Source organism: Ambystoma mexicanum, chromosome 14 (genome assembly GCF_040938575.1).
Source record: "Ambystoma mexicanum isolate Mex_15411 chromosome 14, UKY_AmexF1_1, whole genome shotgun sequence".
NCBI lineage: Eukaryota > Metazoa > Chordata > Amphibia > Caudata > Ambystomatidae > Ambystoma > Ambystoma mexicanum.
This window is the reverse complement of record NC_090940.1, coordinates 246,939,031-246,965,549: the sequence shown is the minus strand read 5'-3', so window position 1 is coordinate 246,965,549 and position 26,519 is coordinate 246,939,031. Positions and strand designations below refer to the sequence as shown.

Below are 26,519 nucleotides of genomic sequence, written 5' to 3'. Positions count from 1 at the left end.
TCTGGGTCATCTATGACTCCACACTTTCCTTCTCTGCCGACATCTCTGAGGTATGTAAAAAGTCAAACTTCCTACTGCACCTTCTCAGAGGTACTCTGCCTTTCCTATCCTTCCCCCAGAAGCTCATGGTCTCCCAAGCTCTGGTGGTTCTCTCTATGTTGGACTATTGTAACAGCCTCTTTCTAAATCTACCTGCCGCTACTCTCCGCCCTCTGCAACTAATCCAGCACAGGACTGCGAGACTTGTCCTTGGCCTCAAGCCCTGGGATCGTATCTCTCCAGCTCTGAAATCTCTTCATTGGCTCCCAGGGGATGCAAGGATTAAATTCAAAAACCTCTGCATTGTCCACAAGGCTTTCTCAGGCCTTGATCCAAAATATCTTCAGATATCCCTGCCCAAATACCTCCCGTCTCGAGTTCTTCACTCCTCTACCTCTCACTCCCTCAGGGTCAGTCGTTTTTCAAAGAAACAAGCTGGAGGTAGATCTCTGTCTTTGGCTGAGGCCTCCCGCTGGAACAGCCTCCCTGCCTCTCTAAAACTTGAGGAGAACCATCTCTGGTTCCAGAGGCACCTCAAGAGCTTCCTATTTTCTTCTGCCTTCGCTCCCTCTCTCCCGTGCTGATCTGTTCTCTCTTGGCACCGTGCACCTGACCAGCATCTGCCCTTCGGGCCCAGGTACCTGCTCAGCCTGCCACCCTCCCACACTGCCTCCGGGCCACCCCTTGCACTGGGGTATGTATCTCTACCCATACAGCCCCCCCCTTTTTCTTCCTGCACTTATCAGACCTACCATGTCTCCTGCCTTAAACCTAGCACTTGCAAATTGCTGGCTGCACTACCACTGTTTGTTGCCTTTATTACTTATTTATTTATCTGTTTCTCCTTTGCTTCGCACTTTCCACTTCTCCCCCTTACATGCACTTTTCACCTCCCCCCTCTCCCAGGCACTTGCATGTTCTCATTGTCACTGGGCCTAGTAAGATCGGTGTTTTGTTCCCCCCTGTTCCCCTCCTTTGCCTTGTCGTGCTCTGAAACACTTGTGAACGAGAGCGATAGAAATAAAATATCAATATCAATAAAATGCCCTCCATGGATTTAGCCTCTGATTCTGAAACCCTGCCAGGCACCTTAAAGTAAGCCTAGTCCCAAAAGAGCTATTTTACTGCACTATTTGTACATTCAAGGTAATCCTTGGCAGAGAGGATAGCTCAGGGGCAATGTGCTTGCCTTGGAAGCAAGACGACACGGAGCACCACAGGTTCGATCCCTGGGTTCCGCGTTTAGAAGCCTATGGGTATTAAGTGTGTTATAAATAACATATCATATCATATATCGTATAAGTTCTCACTGTGTATCATACCTCCACCTGACCCATGCGTTACTGTCTCTCCTCCTGTCCCCTGCAGTACTGGCTCTGCCATTGGCTCAGGTTCCACCCCTGCCTTTGTGCCTGCGTCCCCCCAAAAACCTTTGGGGGCACATTTAGTGCCTCTTCCTGAGAATGCTCAACAACTGTGCCTCTCCATTTTCTGAGTCCAAGATGGAGGATAAGAAATATATGTTCCCTAGATGCAGATCCTTGTACTCCGGTAGTAATATCACTATAACACAGACAGTCCTGAAAGCAAAAATACATCCTTTCCACCTGTAAAGAATCACTCTCTTTCTCCTACCCCTGGAGTGGATCGTCTCTGCCTTACCTTCCCACAGTCTACCAAAACACACAAAAGAAAAAGGGAGTAGATGGTTCTTCATATAAGCTCCTGAACTTGTTTCCTGTGCAGGAACATGCCCTAACCCATAGGTGAATACACACATCCAAGATCACTATGACAATGTAGCCCGCATCCTCGTGTGATGCCCACATCTGTGTTTGCGCATCCCATTTACTCTCCGCACTCACACAAGGGATTCAGACATTGCTATTCTTTGGCGGCTTCCATGCGTTACCAAATCTGACGATAGAGCACTCTGGGGTTCGCAGAGGTTATTGGGGACATTTGCCAGGCTTAATTACAAGTTGGACATAACGAATGTTATTCATAATTGTTATTCAGCTCGCTAAACTATAAAATATAGATCAGCGTAATTTTGGCACAATATCCTATATCCACTGCGACAAGCCTCAATTGCAGGGAACCTATTGGGTGCTCATATGCAGAGTATACATATCTATCACATTACATTATATCATTTAAGACTTTTCATGTTTTTATGAACTGCTGAATTTCCTCACTTTCCGCAGAACAGCCCTACAAAAGACTCCTTTTCTACCCACATTTTTTTTTGTGTTTGGAAAGGGCTCTCCTTTGAGAAGAACTAAGGAATTCCTTAGCCAATGTTTCCTGGCCTGGCACCTACGAACTCTAACATCATCACATGTAGACATTGCTACTTTTACATCCTTTTTTAATCATTTAAAGGTTGCATATGAGTAAAACCTGATGTGCATTTTTTTCTAAAATATGACCTCAGATGTGCCAGTTCTCTGCCCCCTTTCAGTGAATATCACTACTTGCTTTTCCAATCAAATTAGTTTATTTTAACACATATCACAAAGCTGTTATATACATCTTTTCATAAATACAAAACACGTAATAAAATACTAATGACAATAAAAAGCATCACACTTTGATAGAATTCATTTGTTAACCAGTTTTGCTGAGGTAAAATACAATTATCCTGGGTCATGTCTTTGTTGCTCTCATCAGCGTGTTCTTCCTACGCCATGATATTAACAGGTAGTTTGAGACGACACATGTTACATCTAAGTTCAGTGTAGTTTTACAGAACTGCCCTGCCTCTCCAAGAGCTTGTGCCTGATGATTAGTCATAAGATGTGAGAAGGGATCCTTCATAGTCCCAATATGAGCAAGGAAACTCCATTGGTAGTGCTTTCTTGGGGGGTCACAAAGATACCGGGTGCCAGGTATTTACTGCCGGCAATTCACATGTACGCCTAACCTCAGCTCTGGGTAGTAACAACGCGGCTACCCTATGCAAACCTTGAGCACACAGTTCAACTTTACGCCTCTCTTCCTCCGTTATCTTAAATGCCACAATTCCATGCCTGTACGCTCTGACTGCTACATGTACCCCTTTTTTCACTTCAGTAGTTGAAACCTTAATCATGTTGTGCCTTTAAACCTGCGCATTGATTGTTTTTTGCTGCATTTAGCGCTCACCCAGTCTGGGTACTTAATTTTCTGCTATCTTTATTTAATTATTTGAATTTGTAAAGCGCGCCACAGCCCAAGGGCATCGAGGCACTGTTGCAGGCATATATCTTAGTTAAAGAATTTAGGCTAAGCTCATGGTTACAGTGAGCGGAAACCTACTTAGGTACCGTCAGGGGTGGACTGGGAAGCAAAAGTGGCCCTGGAAATAATTTTCAAAGTGGCCCCATGTTAAAACTTTTCAGCAAGTCAAACCCTTTTCTTATGAGAAAATGTGTAAAATGAAATAGGTAACCACACAGGAGGCCGAGGGTGCAGAGGCCTACCAGAAGAATCTGCAGACTTCCTTACTGTCCATGCCATCCTTGGCAGGGGTGGAAGCAGTATTAGTGGAGAAATGATGCCTGGATTACCAGTGGAGGGGGATGCCCTGGACTCAATGAACCAGAATCCCCACCCTCAGTGGTAATTGTTGATAAACCCCACCCAAACCCTGCTGGCCTATTGGCAATAGTTAAATGCCCAAAGGGATATCCTGACAGGTCAGCCTGGGTATGATGTGTGGGGCCTGCTGCACAATGTGTGTACATTTGGACGACATTTTTTTATACGTCTGTGAATATTTTTGACCTAGCCTGGCCAGTGTACACTGTGTTCGTTCGAGTGTTATGTGTGCTTCACAGCACATGTTACAGTGCATGTATTTAACATACCTACCATGTATAACGCACATTTCAAACAGAACGCACATTCCAAACAGACACATTATTGCGCTACATCAGGAGACCCGTGTCCAAAATCAGGAGACCCGTGTAATGTGGCAAGTTAATGGAGGCAATAACCTGGCACCTCTATATTAATGTTAAGGCTCACTCTCCCTTCGAGTTTGGCCTTGTGCTGTGCGTTGCTTTCCAAAGACGTACAGTGTTCGCCTCTACACACATTTCGGACAGTTTTAGTGCCACGAATAACAAACGCAGAGCTAAGCCCGCCTTCCGTGTCTTGGAGCCTCTGTGTGTCTACACTTGAGTTATTGCTGAACAAGGGAGCGCTTAGAAGCAGGCACACCTCGGATTCAGGCACTGTGGCGAGCCGATTAAGGGTCTATAAATTAGCAGGGACCCGGTGGGGTTTGGCAGGTATTGAAGGCAAACCGAATGCCAACTGGACATTGCACACAGACGGGTCATCCCTGCGGGAGGGGCAGGACTTTTTAGGAGAGCACCACAGTGTGCACTATGTGCCAGGCGTACCTTTTATTACAGTTATACCTTTTATGAGAGGACAAGGTTGCAAACACTGGAGAACATGATGGAATGAACCCATTGGCTTTGCTTATCCTCAGTTATTAAATTTTGCATAGTTAAGCAAAATCAAAAGCCACTACAGTAAGCAATGCATATCCAAGCACCACTGCAATTCACAATATTAATTGTAACTCATAATAGCCATATGGCTGCCTCCTGGAAGCCTCTAGGGAAAGGGTAAGTGGCATACTCCTTGAGACTTTTATGCGTACCTATGATTTTCAAAAACACACAAACTAGCAAAGCATCAAATGGCCACTGGTTTCCCTAAGCCAGAAATAAAAGTAACTTCCCATAGGTGACTCCTTCTACCTAGCTTGTAGCGAGTGCATGGCACATTGGGACAGTAAAGAAACGACCATTGTCAACAGAGACTGCTCGCCAATGACTGTCTCAAAATGGCCCCATATTTTTGAATGGCAATCACCAGGCCTTCCGAGAACAAATGATACTACTTGTCAACATAGTGGAAACCAATGCATGGCAAAATGCAAAGTCCAAATAATAATGTACCAAATGCCTATTGCGATACACAATTCCCAATGAAAATGATAATTACCACAGTGCTGTTCCTTTTCAATATAACGAAATACACCACGGCCCTCTACCAGTGACTCGCTCAGATATGCACACGTCACTTTGAGATTGCTCAGGCAGGGGGTGGGAACACATTGCCTGGCTTCACTAGCAGACTATTTGAAACCAGCTTGGAGAGCTTAAACGTCCTCCCCAATGCCTCTGTCACAAAGCAGCGCATATCTCAGCGTTTTGAAGCCTGTCCCTTTGAGAGCTGAGGGTCGCAATGAAATGGCTTTGGCAAAGCAAATGCCGGAAGTTGGTACAACTCTGTTACAACTCTGTTACTGGCTTTTGTAGCTGGTTTGGCTCTGGTGTACATTGTGTTATGAGGTGGTATTCAAAGTCCATTTCTATCCAGCACCACAACAATTATTATTTAGATACAGGATTGCCAAGCAGTCATCCTGCAAGTCCTGGAGCGGAAACAACGAGGCATAAAAAGGTTACACAGGAGTTTGCATTTTCTTTTACGGCCTCCGGACCATTTGAAATGTCTTTTTCGAGATGTACTGATGATATGTGAGCAACTGGCCATAAACAGACAGGAGAAGATAGGAGCCAGAAGAAAGTCATGCTACGGGGCACCTACTGTGCAATGGGAGGCCAGGCAGGGGGTGGGCAGTCTGGGATTATACAGAAAGATACAGTATGCAACCTGCACTCATGCAATCTGTAGGTGCCACAAAGAGAACGATAGACAAGAGACAGCGCAGAAGATTGAAAACATACGACACCCTAAAGAGACAGGCGAGAAGAGGAGATCGTCCTTACCTTTGTTGCAGGTGCGAGGAGCATGGCTGACCTGTTAGCTCTCCCTCTGGCATGCGCTGCAGGGCACCTGCTCATCATCTTGCGCACGGCACAGCAGACAACCCAGGGCTGCAGGGCACGTGCAGTTCGTTCCCCAGGCGGTGCCTCTCACAAATATGCATGCGCGCGCTGGGCCCCAGGCAGAAATGAAATCACCAGCCACAGCCAGTGTAATAACACATTCGCTCATAATTATGTATCCTTCCCCCAACTTCCCAAGCAAGAAAAGAGGCCCTATGCCCCCGAGGCCTACCGGGGAAAGTCCCGGTGTCCCGGTGGGCCAGTCTAGCACTGGGTACCGTACAGTCACACATATACAGGACGTTTGTAGCAGGAACCGTTCAGTGTTACAGTTAAACAGCTTCAATGACCGGGAAGCTGGCTCCTCCTGCCCATACTTTGAGGGTCTTGGGGATGGTGATCCTGTTTAAGTAGTCCGTTCTGGTGGGTCTATCTGAAGAAGGTTTGGCAATTCGTTGAGAGAGGTAGAGAGGAGCGGTGTCATGTAGACATTTGCAGGTGAGTGCACGGGTTTTGAACATGATGCGTTTGCTGATGGACAGCCAGTGGACAGGTTTTCTGGTTGCTGAAATGTGGTCACGTTTGGAGATGCCAGTGGCTGCTCCAAGTGCATTGTTTTGGACATTCTGAAGCTTTCTCATATTTTTAGAGGAAGTGTCAGCCAGAAAGGCATTGCAATAGCCCAGCTGAGACCCGATGATTGCTCTGGCTATGGTAAGGCAATTCTGTTTTGTTAGGAAAGGCCTGGCTGCTGTGATCAGTTTGGAATGGCAGGCCGTGGCAGATGTGATGGTGTTAACCTGTCTGTCCATTGAGAGGTTTGAGTCTACATAAACCCACTAGGTTTTTACTGCACGAGAGGCCGCGATGTGAGTGTTGTCTACCGAAAATGAGTTGTACTTTAAATCAAGTTTCTTAAGAGTACCTGATGAGCCTATATGTAAGATCTAGGTTTTATCGCTGTTGAGGCACAACCAATTTTCCGCAGCCGGTCAAGTGGCACTGCGAGTAGAGCGCTCGCTTTGACATTCACGCAGATCCTGCTAACGCAGGTTTGAATCCCGGCGGGGCCAAACTCAGCCTTTCATCCTTCTGAGGTTGATAAATGAGCACCACACACTGTGGGTAATAATAAGCAGCGCTCAGATACCTGAGGGTTCGTAGCGCTATATAAATGCCAAATTATTATTATTATTATTATTAATATTATTATTATTATTATTATTATTATCCAGGTTTGAATCTCTGAGTAGATGGAGTTAAAAGTTTTACTGTCAGCTTCATAGTCATGGGGGATGAGGAGCTGCGTGTCATCAGCATGGTTAGTATATGTGATGCCACGCGTGTCCAGGAAGTTAAAAAGAGGCCTCATGAGTAGGTTGTATAGGGTAGGTGAGGTACATGACCCTTGAGGGACCTCACACTTAATGAAAATAGGAGCCGCACAGGCTTGGTCCGAATAAAGTTCATCACTCTTTCTTGGAGAAATGATGAGACCCAAGCTGTAGCTTTAGGTGAGAAATTAGCAGCAGAGGAAGGTGGTGGCAAAGGGTATTATGGTTCACCAGGTCAAATTCTGTGGATAGGTCAAGGAGCAGGAGGAGAGCTGGTTTACCTACGTCCCTGATGTCATCAATCTGTTTTTTTAAGTCCAATAGAGCTGTTTCGGGTCCATAGCCTGGCCTGAAGCCAGACTGCCTAAGACCGAATAAGTTGTTGGGCTCTAGAAAATTGTGTACCTGCAGGTAAGCTGCTTTGTCCAAGATTTTGAATAAAAAGGGGAGAGTGGTGATAGGCCGGTAATTTTCTAGGATGGTTGGGTCAAGTGCTGGTTTTCTTAAGAGCGGTCGTACCCATGCTTTTTTAAGGGAGACAGGGACTTGGCCAGTTGAGAAAGAGGCATTGATGAAGGCCGTAATGAAAGGTGTTAGGGTGATTGTGCTCTCTTTAATCACCTGGGCTGGGCAGGTTTCATGAATTTGAGGAGTGCTGCCACTTCTAGCTTGCTCACTTTCTTAAAGGAGAAGAGAGGAACTTCAGTGGGTGATTTACAATGGACAGTTGAGATAAGTTTCCCTAGGGCTTGTTGGTGATCAGTGATTTTGTTCTGAAGTGAGCTCAGCTTGTCCATCATGACGTTCTGTACACGTTTACACCATTCCTTGTCTTTAGAGAGGGAAGTCGGGGTTGGAGCTGGTGATTCCAGTTCTCTAAAATGGCAAATATCTCTTTAGATCAAGACTTGGCATTTGTGATCCTGTAGTTGAATGAGTTTGATTTAGCTTTGTTAATGGCATTTTTTGTATTCTTTTGATAATGTTTTGAACGTACGGTTAGTGGAGGTATTAGGTTTGGCTAGCCAAGATTAGAGTGCAATTCTTTTCTTGATCCGTACTTCAAGGAGGTCAGGGCTGAACCACGCATTGGTATATTTGGTGCGTTTGACCTTCCTGAGGGTGAGCGGTGCTATGGCTTGTACTGCTTGTGATATGGTAGAGATGTTGTTGGCAGCTAGAGTATCTGGGATATTTGAGAACGGTGGCTGAAGGGCTGGGACAGGTAGGTGAGGAAGGAGTCTCTCCTTGGTGAGCTGACTGGAGCTCCTAGCAAGGGCTGCTGGGAATGGGAGCAGAGGTGTTGCATGCCCCTTGGTAAGTTGGAGTTCAAAGTGGATGGTGTAGTGATCAGACCAGCGAAGAGGGGTAATGGAGGTGATGGAGGGATTGCCATTGTGGTGAGCAATCCAATCGAGGGTGCAGCCTTTAATGTGTGTAGGACTAGTGAATGCCTGCTTAAAGCCTAAAGTAGAGAGAGCTTTGTTGCGGGTGACTGCGTGTGAGTCAGAGGGATAATTGAAGCCCAAGTTAAGGTCTCCCAGGAGGATAGATTTGGTGGATTTTTTTAGGTTATCCGTAATGGTATGTAGGAGGGATTCCTAAACGTCCATAACAGGTCCTGAAGGATGGTACAAAATTTGGAGGGTGACGGTGCACTTAGGTGATGGGTTAACTTTCACAAGCAGATAGTCACTGTTAAAGCCTAGTTCACTTTGGACCTTTCTGATTGCAATAGAATCTTTGGCAATTAGGGCTACCCCGCCACCTTTTAAAAATGGGGCAGTCTTGCATAAAGATGGTGTAGCCCTGGGGGAGGGCTAAAGCTAGGGTGGTCCTGAGTCTTCATGGAGCCAGGTCTAAGTGATGACTAGGAGGTCTAAGTTTCCACTTGTGATGTGGTTGTGGATGCCCAGGGCATGAGCTGGAAGCGATCAGGCATTAATTAGGGCACATTTAAGTGATCCGGGAGGGGTTGGAGCAGATGCTTTTGTTTTAGCAGCATTGTTACTCAGAGCTATCCTGAGGGTGTCCTCAGGCAGCAAAATGGGAGCAACACTAGGTGGGAACAGAGGGGTAAAGAAAACATTATCTCTCGGTGGAACGATGTATGCATCAACACGGGGTATCACTGTGGTGACAGAAACAATAAGAGAGCAAAACGGTTAGTTGGTGCACACCAAAAATGTTTACAATACTTCAAAGTATCAAGATCCAGCTACAATGGTTTCAAATAATTTTGAGGTGCAAGGGAGAAAATAAGGCCTTGGCACAAGACCCCGATATACACCCGAAAAAAAAGAAAGGATCCACAGTAGGAATCCTCCCATCCCTCGCACACTTTCCAGATCCACCAAAAAGGTGGTTAGTTATTCATGGAACGAAATACAAGTATTTAAATCAGGTAACATAAGAAAACGATTATATATGATCATTCAATGAGAAATATGTCCACCAAGTTTACCTAAAACAAGGGTTTTTTAATAACAAGAAATATAATTTAACAATAAGCAAAAACAGATCCCAATAGTCCAGTATTAACGGCTTTGTGCATTTCGAGGTGCTCCCTCTTCATCAGAAGCCTGCGTGGACTGCTGGTCGATAACCTTCATAAACAAGAAAGAAAGAACATAAAAGGCTGTCTGTTACAATTCACCCAAACAGGTTAGCTCATTTACACAGAGTTAATACGTTCAACACCTTTCTACTTATGGTTTGTTCTATGGATATCTGACAAGCGGGAAAAAAACATCCTATTCATGTATATCCACTAATATTGCTCAAGCCATTGAGCAATGTATAGGTAGAAACAGGTGTCCAACTACTCATGAGCTAACGTGCTCATAATTCCATGTGTGGTAAAAGGCAACTAATCACAGAACCCAGTCTAACTCATACACTCAAGTTTTCCAACTCCATTTTATTTAGATTATCCTGCCCTAAACCCATTGATCATATAGCATACTAATTTGTAAAGAATGTCACACCTAAATGAGTAGACAACATATGTAGGTGCAGTCAGGCTGTGTAAGGCACTCACCAATGGGGGTTCTGGTTTCATGTATAAGCACACATGTGGCGCCAATATCAATATGCAGTTACAATATCACGAGGGTCTCAAAGTAGTCCGTATGTTCAGATCCCCGTTCCCCGGGCTGTAAGATGTAGCAAGAAATGGGAGAAAATGTCAGGAACGGGTGTAAGTTTAAGGGAATCACTATCATTGTTGTAGTCAAAAGACAGAGGAGCTGGACAGACACTGTCCATAAAAAATAGAAGTGTATCAAATGCGGGCGCACTCATCCTAGATAGAAAAAGCTGTCTCAAGTTTACGCTGGAACCTGAAGTGCCAATAATCGTGTAAGGTAAGTCACCCTTAACTAGTGAGTGATTGCAGCTGCACTCTTGAGTGCCTAGACTAAATGAGACACAAAGAGAGAAAACATGCCGATCAGGCTAACAAACACAGGTCCTCTGTGTGGAGGAAGAACCTGTGAACTGTAGAGATAATCGTACCTCAAAGATCAGAGTCAAACGGAAATGCATTCATCCACATAGAATGCCTTGCACGTTACCAAGGTAACCGCCTGCAGAGTTCTCCACGAGGTTCGTGTTGGGCGTCTCGTGTTGACGAAATCACAAAACTATGGAAAAGAACGTGGATATATAATCCAGCGTCTTAAAATGTGCTGTACAATCTATGTAATGGGTACACCATGACTTGTCATTACAATCTTCACATTGATATACAAAGTTCATCATTATTTTGAAACCTAATAATATTGATTAGCATGGAGCGAAACATATTATGATGGAGCTCAGTTCTTCATATCAGCTCTTAGAAACCCCAAAGTCTGTACAATGCCCCAACACTATGTGGCAACAATGCACTGGGATTAAATGGCACAAAGATTGCATCCCCTACAGGTAGCACAGTAGAGTTAGGTTCAGGTGCCCCCCCAAGGGCAGAAAGAACATTATCTCTCAGTGGCACATTGTATGCAGCAACAAGGGGTCATGCCCAAAGCACCCCCTTCATCTGTGCCTGCTTGGCTGCTAGGCCACCTGGTGAGTGTGTTTGTGCACTGTACAGCTCCCCTGCCTGTCTCTCTCCCTCTTCCCCACCCCCACTACCCACATGTTCTAACTGCTTCTTCATCACCTATCCTACTTCTCTCATGAAATATGGAAGAAACACGTTTTAAAAAGTACTCTGGGACTCTAAAGCAGGCCTACCTATTGCTGGCACCTATGGCAATGCTACTTACAGGCAGACTATTACTGACATCCTCTTTTCTGTCCCCTCCCCGGACCTATGGACTCCCTAGCTGGTCTCCACTCTCTCCCATTTCTACTCTTCATCCATTAATGGCGGCACTAGATGGGAAGTACTCCTGGCATACTTCTCATCCTCTAGGTGCATCATTGTTGTCTATCACAATGGCACTGGCCCAAGTTTTCGAACCCACTCTTTTCCTTCTTGACTGGTGCCTGCCCTCTCTCATTAACTTCCTCCCTTCTCCTGCTACTCCTCCTTTCTCCTTTCATAGCTCTCTACCTCCACCAATGGGAGTACTACGCCTCTGTACCCCTTCTAGGAAAACTTTCAAAGGTGGTAATCAGCTTCACTTAGCTACTGTGAATGCTCGGAATGCTGTCAAGCACTCCTCAGACATTTGTCAGCTTCTTGAAGACTTTGACCTCAATGTCCTCACCCTTACCGAGATGTGGTTCAATGCCAGCTCTTTCACTGCTCTTGACACTCTCGATCCTGAGGGCTACAAACTCCTCTCCAAACCCAGGCCCATCTGCCTGCCCTAGGTGGGGTGGCCCTGATTTTCCCTGAGAGGGTCCCTGCTGCTATCATAGCTATTCAATCCTACACCTCTTTTGAATGCCTTGTCTGTCATCTAACCCACTCTCTCTCTGACCTTTGCTACCATCTACAGGCCCCCTGGCCCTATCCCTCTCTTCTTCTCTGAATGGATGACCTCACCTCCTCACTCTTGACCTATACTTCCAAACTCCTCCTTCTCCTCAGTGACTTCACTATCCACATCGACCTTCCTGAATCATCCACTTCACAGTTCCGAGACCTCTGTGACTCCCTCTCTCTCAATTTTATTTCTTCCTGTCCGACTCACTCAGCCAGGCACACTCTGCATGCCTTCATCTCTGGTGACATTCCTAGCTCTAACCCAGTCACCACCCACTCTTGTGGTCTGACCACTCTTTCCTCTCCTCCCATCTAAGGTCCCTTGGCCCCCTGTCTGAGCTGCCTCCCGCACTGCCAGCCTTTTTTGCCATCATTCGACCGATGAAGCGAGTGTCAGTCCTTGCCTTTGCCTCCACTTTCATCCCCCCTCCCACCACTGCTTCTGACTCTGTCCTTGCTAACCTTCACCTCTTCATTTTTCTAACACTCTTGACATCCTTGCCCCTGTCATGAGGATCAGCCTCAAGCCTTCCTCCAAGTGCAATGGATGGTATGCGTCTGATCTAACTTCTCTGAAATGTAAGTGCATAGTTGCTGAACAGAAGTGGCAGACCTCAAGTTAATTCTCTGACAAACTGGCCTATCGCCTCCTCCAAAGGCAATATTGTTTCTCTATCCACTCAAAGAAGAGGGCCTGCATCCAAGCGCGCATCTCTGGAGGCTCTAAGAACACGGCTGAACTTTTCAAAATCTGCAAGGAACTTACCAATCCAACTGCAGTCTCCACCTCTCTCCTTACTTCCCAGGCTCTCTACACCACTCTGGCCTCCCATTTTACATCTAAAACCAAGGACCAGCCCATCTCAACTCCACCTCCTACTCCCCTGACTCCCTTTGCTCCCAGCCCTCCACCCCCACACTCTCCTCCCTCCTGCCCATAGCACCTTCTGAGGTATCTAAAGTTGTCTGCTCTATGAAGGCTTCATGCAAACAGGTTCTCCCCTGCTCTTCTAGAACTATTATGTACAATATCTCCTCTCTCACCCTGGCTCTTGCCAACTTATGCAACCACTCCTTCACCACTGGATCTTTCCTTCTATCCATCAAGCACTCCCTTGTGCACCCGCTCCTAGAAAAGCTGCCTGCTGACCCCTCCTACCCAGCTAACTATCGCCACCACCCCCTTCCTGGGTAAACTCGTAGAGAAGTTGGTCCTCCCCCAAAATGATCCTTCACACTGAACTTGTTGGTTGCCTCTATGATCAGCAATCTGGATTCTGGGCATCCAGAGTCAAGTAAACTGCTCTCCTGAATACCTGTGAAGACATGCTCGCCAACCTCGACTCTAAATCTCCTGCTGTTCTTATTCCCCTCTATCTCGCTTCTGCCTTTGACACAGTCAACCATTCTATCCTCATGAAACGGCTCTGTGATTCTCTCGGCATAATGGACCAGCACGGGATTGGCTGACCTCTTTCCTCACAAACTGCCCTTCCCAGTTGCAATTGGGCCCGTTCTCCTCTAAAACCTCACTCTCTACCTGCAGTTTCCCCCAGACCTCTATCCTATCGCTGTGGCTCTTCAATATCTATCTTGCCCCTCTTGCTCACCTGAACTATGCCTTATTTTCTCAATTCCAGTGTTATGCTGATGACACACAGTTCACCTTCAAACTTCCCTCTACAATCTCTTCTTCCCCCTCTCTCATCACCAATTCTTGGACCACCATCCTGGCTTGGTGTGCGGCTAATGATCCCTTGTTAAAGGGACATTATGGTTAAGTTGCGCTACTAAAAACCTATGAAATTCAGTGAAAAACGTTGTTAAAGGGAAGTTATGGTTCCAAGTAAAACGAAAAAAAAACTGAAATTCGCCAGTTATGGTAAGCTAAGCTTCCATAACTCACGCCACCACCGTGCACTGCTAAGACTAACACCCAGGACATCAAAGATGACATCACAAATGTTTTCAACCTGCTAATCCCTCATTGAGCATCGCAAGTGTGACTTGAACTAATCTTAAATAGCTATCACCTACCCTGAACCTCCTATAGGGAATTAAAAGCATTTTTAGCATATTTTACTTAATTGCCACCACATTTAAAAGGATTTGCCTGCTTTAAAATCATACCTGTTTTCCTCTAAGCTCGCTGGGGGGAACTGGAACTTTGTGTTGCATTTTGTTTGTATTCCTGAAAATTGTGTGCTCTTCTTCCATCTCCTTATAGTGCATAGGGGGAGTGAATTGCCACAAGGGGAAAAGTGAACATATTATCTCTTGTGAAATCCTATCAGTTTATTTCTGTACTGCATTTTCTTTCCATCATTGTTTTTCCTTGAAACCATAAAAGCATTCTCAGTTACCTTGTCCTTCCTATACCAACTCCTAAGTAATTAAATAAGTGTACAAATGTAATATTATCCATTGTTGATCACTGTCATATTCTTAAGTGTGATATCAAATATTAATTTATTATAAAAGTGTGATATATATATTGTTTAATTTTTCCAATAAATCTTTTAAATTGCAAAACAAACCTACTTCTTGGCTGAGTGATGTCAGGGGGATTCAAAGAGAGGGGCGTTATATAAGGGTTTATCATCCAGAGTATAACTTGTCATAAAAATATATAAATAAGGGCTTCCCTTGGGCGTCCCAGACGAGGCACTGACTTAGTGGGATTGCTGAATTGAAGTCACTTAACAACATCTGGAGAGCTAAACATTGGCGACACTTGGATTAAGGGGTAATGAGACACCTGGTCAAATCATGGTATCATCTATGTAAACAAAAATCATATCAGTGCTTATTTTTTTTGTTGCTTGTAGACTCTAAATTTGAATTTAAAATACACATGTTATTTGGCGGTGTCATGGTCTCTAAGATAAAATCTTTCCAAATGTCTTTCTCACAAGCAGTGTTGCATAGTGCTTCTTCAGTATGTTAGTTAGCTTCATCCGGGATTGATATTGCTATCAAGGGACTTTATCTGAGTGGTCGCCTGTATGAGTTAGGACATTCTGTGACTTGATCAGAGGTGAATGACTGATACAATCTCTTTTCGTATGGTGGCCTTTTGATGGCTTAGAGGTTGAAGGAGCATGTCCACACATTTGTTCAGGGGTTCTAGCACAGATCAGCAGATCAGCAGTCAGAGACACTTGGTCTCCTTGTTGGTTGGATTAGTTAGATCTTCATGTATTTTAGTGAAGCATAGAAGCATAAGTTATGTTCTAAGAATTAGGAAATTCTGGGGTGGGATCATATATATATATATATATATATATATATATATTTATATATATATATATATATATATATATATATATATATATATATATATATATATATATATATTTTATATAGTGACTCTCCTCTAAGAGGTAACAGACCTCACTTTCATCTCGATTGACACACATTATGGTGATGCCATTATCCATGTCAGGTGTTTTTTTTATGATTATTTCTGAAACATGTTTGAGTGTTTGAATGGTTGTATTGCATCAGATCTTAAGGTACAGGGCAGATGTCTAGTTGTGTTTTCCTTTTTAATATGCTCATATTTCTTAGTGTAGACATCACAAATGCCAATATTCCAGCTGAGATCATCCTGTCGGATGGCATAAATATAATAAGTACCTACCTGGGTCATATGGCCTTTTCTGCCTGCCTCCATCTCTGGTTGTAAGCCAGTGGGGTCCTCTCAGCATATATTATTACATGGCTGTGTTTATTTCAATAACACGGTAGAGAGAAAGCTGGGCTCTACATATGAACACACCTGTGCTGTGCTCGTTGTTTAATCTAATCTTCTAGATATTTCTCTGCATGGTCACAGGTGGGTAGAGGTGAACCCACACCTCTCGTAGGGAAAGCGTGAATAGTCCTGGTTACCTTGCAATCAGCATTAGACAACGCAAGACCCAAATCTGGGAGAGAGATATCCCTACTCATATTTTATGAGACAGATTCCTGGGGCAGCAAACACCGACCTATCTACATTTAATCATGCCTTGATAAGGACCCTTCGGGGTCGAAACACGTGTCGGCTGACCACCAATAGACCATGTGTCTTCACTATAACAGATAAAATAACTCACTGGAAATACCGTGTTTAGAGTGAGAATCTCTTTATATATGAGAAACAACAATAACCAATAATTGCCACGTAGCCAGGACTATTCACTATATCTATAACACCTTAGAGGCTAGCATCATAATGGTATTAAACAGAAAATGCCATTTTGAGCAATGGGCCCAGAATGCACTCAGGACAGAAGCCATGGGACACAGATTGTTTTTTTACATGATATGATATTATTTTGGGGTGTCCCATATCTATAACCTCTAAGTCCTGTATTCATTTTTTATGCATAGTTGTTTACTCACTAACCGAGAAGGTATGACTGACATTTTAAGGGAGTGTGTTTCGTGCAAGGTGGCTTGACAATGATGTACTGGAAGCAGTTGTAGAAGCGTGCCGAAAAAAGTAGTAGAACTGTTGTCTCGGCAGGGGAGGGGCTAGGTGGAAGCAAAGTGCAACATGTTTGAGGCTGGGGCATTCCAATAGCCTAAGTCTTGGGAGGATAGCTCACTGGCAGCACGCTCGTCTTGAAAGCAAGAAGACGCAGAGCAACACAGGTTCGATCCCCGGGACCGTGCTTACAAAGCTATGGATATTAAGCGCGTTATGAATAACCAATTACAAAGTGCATATTTGTTGGCACAGCCTACTTGACAAGCTACAGGTGGGGGATTCAATGAAATTATGTTTGCTATAGTAAAAAACTTACCTCTACTATAATACCTGAAAGTGATACAGAATACAAGTTTGATGGTTGGGTGCTTAGTTAAGTCTGTTGTACATTGAAATATACGCCAAGGTTTGATTAATGTAAAGTGATTGGATTATGAATACCACAGAAATAGAATAACTTACCACTGGCCTCATTACCGAAAATGTGCATTGGAACAGATGCATTTTGTGCATGTGCAAATACATTTTGCACTTGCACTGTTCAATTAGCGCTTGTGCAGATGAACCTGCACTAGATTGTGTAGCCACACATTTCCGCTAAGCCTCAATACCGAGAGATTCCGAAGCGTGGATCCAGGGATCGAACCCGTGTTGCTCTGTGTTGTCTTGCTTCCAAAACGAGCATGTTGCCCCTGAGCTATTCTCCCAAGACAATGGGGTAAAGATGTCCCTGTTAATATGTCATTGTGATATAGATCTTACCACCATTCAAATATAGAAATGGGAATAAAAACATATACAGTGCTATCAGGTTTTTATATAGTGCTTTAAGACAGATTTCCCCTGCATTTAGGAGCTATAATATTAGGTGTTGTTGTTACACATTTAATTATGGTCAATGTAACGAGCATAACAGAATCAAGGGCTGAGTCGTCAGTGGCTTCTAGAAAATATAGATACTACACAGATATCAGAGGCAAGCACTGAGCTAGCTTGCCAGTTTAAAACGTAATAAATAATAAATAATGTTCACAAAATTGTATCGTCCATTAAGCTCTGAAAATATTTTAATGTGTATGTATTACGCCTTTTTAATTGGGATTGAATACACATGATGCAATGCATTAATCATGTTGAGACCATTGCGTGAATAATTTACTCGAAAAATGAACTGCAAGCCATCTAATTGGTCTGATAGGAGGTTTAGAAATAGTGTTTTATTGAATGAACATCCTTATTCTTCTAAGGCTGGAGGGGGATGAAAACAACAAAAAGGTGCTTCTGTGGTAATCACCACAACCGCCCTGTTAACGAACATTCCCCACGTGGGCCCAGATTACACAAACGTCACCAGGGCAAATATTTCCAGAGTGATAAAAATGCACTTTCAAAGCATTTTTACAACATGGTAAACTTTGCCCTATTTCAAAAAATGCACTGAAAGTGCTCGGGAAATGTTTGCCCTGGTGGCTATAAAATGAAAAATGGCGCTTGTCGCGCTGCAAGGGTTTTCGGATATGGCCCGATGTTTGATATAACTATTGCTAATCCGTGCAACTTTGTACTTGCACCAGTGCAGCGTTTCTGTATTCTGATCCCTATGTTGTGGAATCCCTGTAATGAACCTCCTGAACCACTTCTAGCGCTTTGATTCTTCTACAAATGGAAAAAGTAGTCCATAGGAATCCATTAGCAATGGCAGCCGAAATGTTTATTATTGGTGATCTCTAGCGTGCCAAGATTAAGAAAGGTTCCCCACTTCTTGCAGTGAAAAGGCAGGATCACCCAGAGTCCACCCAGGTGTTCGTGCCTTTCACCACTAGATGCAGGGAAACTGTATTCCAGCGGAGGGATCCTGGAAATCAAGCGGAGGGATCCCGACCCAGAGATGTTGCACTGCTCGGGCTCCTTCGGTTTCTCTAGTCTAATAACTATAGAACAAAAGGAATGGTTTCAACCTGAGAAGTGAGTAGGTGACCTTGAAATACCCCAAACTATGTTTAATTCTGTTTGCCCTAGTAGCACAGGAACAGGAGGGCACATTTCCAGACAAGCGTTGGATACCTTTCCATGTTAATGTCTGTGGGTCATTACTGTGCATTACTGGTGAATGTAGGACCTCCATCATGTGTGGAGAAAGTCAAACGTGGAAGTGCTGGTAGTAACTGATTGATCGTCAGCCAAGGAGATCACACATTCAGGTCTTCCGGATACAAAACGAAGCAACATGCGTTAGTCGGCGAAACTCCCGGAAGTAGGCATTTGCTGAGAGGCACAGTTCTGAAACGTATGGCGTCCACTTTCTAGGTTCCACAGAGGGAAGGGGGAATGCAGCAACGTCAGAACACTAGATTCGAGGTGACAAGGCTTCCTGCAACAGGAAGGCAGGATGTGCAATTGACAAGGCCAACCTCCACACAGTGGGTTTGAATTCTTATGAAAACGCTAGGTTATAATCTTGGTCACTAGTGATTTGCTGCGGGGCTAAAGTGGACACTGCAGCAACATCAGAGGAGGTGAGTACACATTTCTTTCAAAACACCAACAGACTACACTGCATGCACGTCGCTACAGGGTGCCCGTGAGTAAGAGACTGAAGTCAAGTTACCTTTGCCATGATGTCACAAGTTTTGAATTGGCCAGGATCCAGAGATTTAGCAGAGCCAGCAAGATGATGACTGGGTGGTTTGGCGAGATATTGATTTCTGTTTACAGATCAGCATTGATCTCTCACAGCTTATTCATGACTGTTTCCTTGCTCATTTTGCACCAGGCGGCATGTCAATGCAATGCTTAAAGGTCATGTGTTAAACTTTTAAGCAGTGAATTCACATTACTACTCATTTTCTTAAAATGGTATGGCTGATAGGAGGGACGGTTCGTAAGTTACGATTCCCCCCCCCTTACTCTCTGCCATACACATAGTCCAGCATGCATGCCAGAATTCATTTTCATGTTTGCACAAATGCTGTGAATTCCTATGGCATCCTCCTACATTTTACACCAGCATAATGCCATCAGATTCCATAGGAACATGGTAAGCAGTGTTTACTCATTTTGCAGGGCAAAGTGCAAAAGGGTGATGTGCAATCATGTAGGCCGACCTTTTGCATTGCGTTTTACTCTCTCTCATGCAACAGTTGAAAATGACACGAATGGCACCTGGGCACATCAAAGTTTACATGTAACGGGTCCCCTTGGTGTAAATTACTGGGAACTTGATAATGAGCCCTTATGTGCGGAGCACCTAGTCTCTAGAGACCACCAGTCTCATCCGTGTGCTATAGATCCTCTTTGCCCTACACATTGGGCCTCATTACGACCCAGGCGCTAATGGGTTAACGGCGCCGTAAAAGGCTGCGGCGCCGTTAACCTATTAGCGCCTAATTACGAGGTCCCTCTGCGGGACCCGACCTTAACCGCTGGTGTAGACCAGCCGTTAAAGTAGGGACCCGCAAAGGGACCTTGGTGCTAATTACGGTGCCGCAATTTGCGGCACCGTACTTAGCGCCTTCCCCATTCCCATTGAGCCCTATGGGGCAAAAATGGGAATGGGGAAGGGCCATGGAGGAAGGGGGAATTACTGCCCCGCCAACCTTGTAATGGGGTGGTAATTCCCCCTTTCTCCATGGCGGAGTCGGTAACTTACCGGCATGGACCATGGTGCTAATAGCAACATGGTCTTCCGCCAGGGTCGTAATGAGGCCCATTGTCTTCCTTTTGTCAACCTAGGTCACTTCATCTCTTGCTCTCTTTGAAGAACAGTGGTAAGAGGGACCTTGCCTGCTGCTAGGATGCATCAGGCTTCTGGTTTCTTTATGATGTGTTTGTGTTTGTGCAAGTGCATGGCCTGGAAATATTTTTACTATGTCCACTTTACCGCTTGTTTGTGGCAATGAATGGCTCAATTTGTGTTTTGACCAAATCAAAACGCATTAACCCATTTCTTTTAATGTTTCTGAATGTGTGTTATTATTAATGCTGGGTGAACAGGGTTGATATTTTGCTGAATTTCTGTTTTTTTGTTGTTGTTCTAATTAACTTCTCTAACATTGCCAGAGAATCGTCTAGCACATTTTTATGTCACCAAGGGGTAAAGATCAGGTCCCTGCAAGGGCGGGCAGGCTCCTGCCTTACCCCTAAGGACCCTGTAATATGTCCTACTGTGTTTCTGGGCTCTGGCAGGCCACTGCTGGGCAGCAGGTCATGTTAAATTATGTTATTGTTCCCAAAGCACTTGTGTTATGTAATATAAATTCCAACACTTCTCTTTTTGAGCTTCCATAGGAGCTTAGCTAGTCACCTACCAATCTTGTACTGTGTATTTCTTATTCTAGAAGGGAATTTGATATAGGTGCAAACCAAATGAAAAAAAGTGACAAAATATTAGTCACCTTTCACTTTCAAAGTTATGCACTTAGGCACTTTTATATTCATTCATCAGAGACAACATGTAGACAGACAAACTATCTCATAATTGGTATAGTGGTGAGCATAGAAACATGGGTGGTAAGTGTTGGCATTAGACACTTGAGAAAAAGAAATAGCTACGGTTAAAGAGGAAGATGTGCCTTGTGTGTCAGCTTGACACCAGGTCAAATTACTCTGCAGAAAATGGTCCTAATTGATTGTTTGTTCGATTGGGTATTGCCCAGTTTATACTCACACTAGATTATTTGATTTGTTGGCTCAGACTTGACTCGTCAGGCCCTTTTTTCCTGCCTAATACGATCAACCCATATGCCAGAACACTGTCCCCAGCTCGATACAGCCTTAAGGTCTCCCTTCTGTAGCTACACTGGTCTCCAGAGACACAGTTTTGCAGCATTGCCCTTCCTTTCTCCAGCCCAGGCAGAAACAGTTCCTCTCTTTCCACAGCCAGATTGCAGACCCACTCAAACACCTTTCCAAACGCCAGCAGGAGCGGGAAGCTAGGAAGCCAAGGAAGAAGACCCCACCTACTGCCTTTCTCCCCTTTTAAACCTTCCCATCAAACCCAGACTCCTTCCACATAGCCCCTTTGGATGTTTACATGTTTCTTCTTCTATCTAGTGATGTCACCCGTTACCATCCCTCATAATTTCCATCCCCTTTCATTAAGTCACTTCCATTTTCATCACATGCCAGAACTTTCAAGCACTTTCTGATTCCCTCTCGTGTAACTTTCCAGAACTTGCTAAATGACCTTTGGACAGTATTGAGAACACAACACTTCTCAATAATGTTGCATCTCCTTCTTCTCTCTTCCTGTTCCACACAATGCTGTTTTATTCTTAAGGCCCTTCCTCTATTATCATACGCACACACTGCCTTGCGAGCACCACTGTTCAGCTTTCAAGATTGCATTATTTTACTGAAACTGGCAATGAATATCTAGCAATGTCCATGCACCTGCTGCATTGTTAGTGCACACAGGGTCTGTGGTCTACAATTCTAGCTGCCAAAATGCATCCCTATGCTAGCTTCTAGCACCCAAAGTCACCCCCTTCATGGTCCATAATGCTAAATGTTAATACTCCTTGTATTATACTACATCAAATATGCTGTGCTAGCTCTTTAGATCACAGCCTTTCTTACAGTTAGTAATAGAAAACTAAAAAAATAGTCTTTCAGTGCTGGGTGAGGAAAGGAGACCATGAGAGTTAGTGAGGGAGTAGATAAGTCATAAGGGTGGTTGGGAAGGTCCATGGGTGCTTGGCTCACCAACCTTATTTCACTGAGACCCACTAACATGTTATTTCTGACTATCTGTGGGTGAAAGTGCAACTGCTACTGCTGAATGCATGTCTCCAAATGTCTTAATTTGCTTTAAGCCTGTACTTATAGTGTGATATCAGTGCCCACGTTATCATTGTGAGTGTCCCTCACACCTCCCCTCAATTTGAACAATATCACAGAACAGATTTGCATTCCATGAGATAAATGTTGCATTTTTTTATCATTTAATTTTTTGTATTGGAGAACTGTAGTTATGTACACAGGAGCACAGATTTGTATGAAAACAAGAACCAATACAGTCATGACGCCCTCCTCCGCGAACTCTGCAGCACATTTTCCAAACACATATTTACACTACAGTTTCCACCCAGCACTTGATCCTTCCGAGATCGATTAATTTGGTGCCGTTCAAAATTGGGTGATAATAACACCTATTTGTATAGTGCTTAGAAGAGGAGAACTCCAGTATTAAGTGCTAGATAAATAACATTGTTATGTACGAAGCTGCCTCTTACTCTACATTACTTTAACCAGCATCCTTCATTAGATCTGCTGGTGGACGTACACCATCTCACACTGTAGCAATGCCATGAGATATAAATGCAAAGAAGCGAGGGGAGCACTTCCTTCCTCATTACATGAGGACCACTGCATCTCTGACTGCCCAAGAGAGCAATGCCTGAGCCACCACGCCCCAGTCCTCTATCATGTTGTAGCCACACACCACTGGGACATTTTTCATTAGAAAAACCCCATGGTAGACTCCTCCTCTTTCCCGTTGTCTCTGCCCCCAAGATCCACACTCTTAATTGGTGTTGTGTGGCTGCTCCTCCTAGTGGCCCCTCGTTGCTGAATGCGACGATCTGCTGCCTCGGATCTATGAATCTTCCTTACTTGTTTTGCCAAGTTACCTTTCGCCTAAATCTGTTTTGGCCATTGTTCCACTTTTTTGGGCACAAGAATCAGTGGGACCTTCCACAACTCCTTATCCCTCTCCCTGCCCCCTTCCTAAATCCCTTACCGAAATCCCACATCTATACATGTGCGGTAAAAAAGTGGTAAAGTGTGGCAACAAAATTAGAAGAAATGCAATTTGGCAAAAGTGGCTATTACTGCTGCCTCTTGGATAGAACTGGGCCAGGTTTCTAGCTCGTGATTTAAAACAATGTGAGATCTTCGGTTGATATGGCAATTTTCTATGGAATTCTAGAGTGTAAATGAATTCCAAACTTCTCCATGAAGCTCAGACAAAGTCACATTCTAATTAAATATGAAGTGGGGAATCAGAAGTAGCAAACACAACCGGCGGTGACTTTATGTGTTTGACTTGTTCCATATGCATTCCCCTTAAAACAATGGGCCTCATTACGAGTTTGCTGGTATTCTGGAGGTAAATCTGCAGAAATACCACCAAATTCAATTACTGTTCCCGCCACTTGGTCCCAATGGAGTTACCATAGGATTATAAGTGGTGGTAATTCCCCATTTCTGGTGGATTTTTGGCAGATTTAAAGATGCTGAAATTACATCATGGTAAATCGGCCCCTTTTGGGAGATAAAGTGGAAGATTTACCACCAGCAACAAGCTGGAGGTGAATCCGCCACTCTCCTTCAAAAAATCAGCAGATTTATCTCCCGATCATTTCACTGGTGGCAAATCAGCAAAAATGTAACTTGGTGGTGCAGAAAAAAGTGGCAGTAACGGAATTACTTACACTTTTTTCGCACACTGACAAACTTGTAGTGCGGCTCATATATATTTAAATATAAAATACATTTATATTGTTTTTAGCTATTGGAATTTCGGATCTTGACATCAATTGAAATTGTTACTTCTCTTTTCATACCTGGTACATTTAGTATGTCTTGATTACGCACCTTCCTAAAATTGATTGCATTTGTTACATAGATTTGTTTGATGATTTTTTTTTTAAGTGACTCAAGTTTCGAAATGAAGGTGGCTGTATTTTTTTACATGTTCCATTATTAATCCCAACTTTAATAAAAACACAAAAAATACAGAAAACAATGTACATTGAAATGCAGCTTCGTGACATGATTTTGAATGTTTACTCCTGATTATAGGGCCTCATCACGAGTTGGGCGGTAAATCCGGCGCTATTAGCGACGGATCATGGGTTTGGCGGAACGGTTAGTGCCCATTCCCCAGTGGACCCATTCGGGAATTCCTCATTCCCCATTGGGCCCAATGAGGCAAATTTGCGCTATTACCACCGGCAGATTTCCCGCCAGCGGTAATAGCACCGAAAATCAGCAATTTTGCCACGGATTTCCCACCAGCTCAGAGCTGGGGGGAAATACGCCAAGGGCATGATCTGGCAGACCCTTAAATGCGGCAGTAACAGCGCTACTGCCTCATTTAAGGGTTACCGCCAGACTCGTGATGAGGCCATTACTTAATATATGTTTTTTTTTTTTTTTTTTTTTACACACGGCTCCAGAAAACGATTGCATTTGTAACACATGTTCTGATGGATTTTTATCTGAATTGAAATTAATATAAACTAATGATGGTTAAAAGGAGCTATATATTTTTAAAGATTGAGAATATATGTTGTTTGTTGCAGTGACTGCATATTAGAAGACTATCTTTTATCTCGAAGCCATATAACATGATGCTGGTCAATAAAGTGTATGACTTGACTCTTCTGTCCGCGTCTCCCTGATTCTGCTGCAGTTTCCACCTGCGACTGAAACTGATGATGCTGCATGTTTGTTTTGTTGCAGCCTCCTGCTGATTTTTGAAATGGTTCTGCAATGGGGATGGCGCCATTCGTCCACAGCGCTTCAGGAAAGAGCTTGCATTTAGAAGAATTCTCCAGCTGCGGACCTCAGCGGGAGTGGCGTGAGCAGTGACAGCAGAGTAAGTGCTTTTATTCTCTGCCTCTGTCCTGCAGCACACTGAAAACAGTAGTTCGGGCACGTAAAAGCTCAAATTATCAAAGATGTACTTCTGAAAATCGGGGAAGCTATTGTGCTTGTGTCATTTATGAGATCAACCCATCCCTCAGCTCTCCCCCTGGCTAGGTCTGGAAAAGATCTGAGGCTAATGTTGCGACTGTCGGGACTCGCAGCTAGCTAGCCTTTTGCTTCTATCCGAGGCTACAACCAAAAGACCAGAAACTATAGCCCCTTAGCCACCACTAGCAATGCCTCTGCGCCCCCTTCCATGAACAGTGGTTTTCTGAAAGCTGCTTGCGACATCAGGCCTACAAAAAGTACTGTGCAAAGACAAAGTTGGTTCCCCACTGCTCTCCCTCCTTGTGTGTTCCATCACAGTTCAATACATAGGACCTATGAACCAGAAAAATGCTACTTCAGGGCTTGCATTTAGAAATGGCCGCCACCAGCCCATCTATCCAAAGAGAGGTTTGACTCATTCTATAAAATGTCCCCTAAGATCAAGGCCTTGTCATTCATTTCAGCCAATCAGACTTTGCAAAATGGCTAGCTCTCCCAACAGGCTGAAATGTCTATGCACCCAGTGCCTTTATTGCCAAAAAAGCAGGCGTTTTATGTGCCCAAAAGCAAATTCTGCACCGTATTCAGAATTGCTGTGAGGGTGGCATTATCTCCCAATCTGCCAATCCTGCCTGCCAGGGGCGGAGTGGCCTGTAGTGAACTCTGGAGATTTCCCAATAGGCCCCTGCACCCTGGACCTGTTTTGTGGGGCATTCCCACATTTTTCCATAGGAAAAGGGTGGGGCTTGCTAAAAAATGTGTAATATGGGGCCACTTTGAACATTATTTCCAGGGCCTCTTTTGGTTCCCAGTCCACCCCTGCAGCCTGCGGTTCGCAATTCTGTAATTTTGCCCACCTCGGTTGGTGAATATGCCAGAGTAAATCGGGATCATCATGGGCACTTGGGTAAAGAGGTGTTTTTTTTTTGCCAAATGTATGATCTTGCTCATTGAAAAAAATCATGTGCCGATGGTTATTTACAACATTTAATTTTGGTACAGTAAGGCAAGAAGCGATTTCAACCGTAGCCCATTAAATGCAATGATATTGCACTCCACTTTGCAGTTAGGAATGAGCAGGGTATTGGTAAATTGCATGGTGCACCTTACATTAGACCGGGCGATTAGTATCTGGAGCGCGGTCAGTCACAGTTGCGTACTTTACCTTCCTCACATTT

At 44.1% G+C, this 26,519-nt stretch overlaps 1 protein-coding gene across 7 annotated transcripts in view; it reads left to right on the top strand.

Annotated features, from left to right (window-relative positions):
* TMEM121 (transmembrane protein 121) overlaps nucleotides 1-26,519 on the top strand; it is a 1,343,088-nt gene that overhangs the window by 547,130 nt on the left and 769,439 nt on the right. For all 7 annotated transcript variants that reach the window (XM_069637384.1, XM_069637379.1, XM_069637381.1 and 4 more), the window contains exon 2: nucleotides 25,108-25,243. The gene's annotated coding sequence lies outside the window, so the exon portion shown is untranslated. The remainder of the gene's footprint in view (nucleotides 1-25,107; nucleotides 25,244-26,519) is intronic.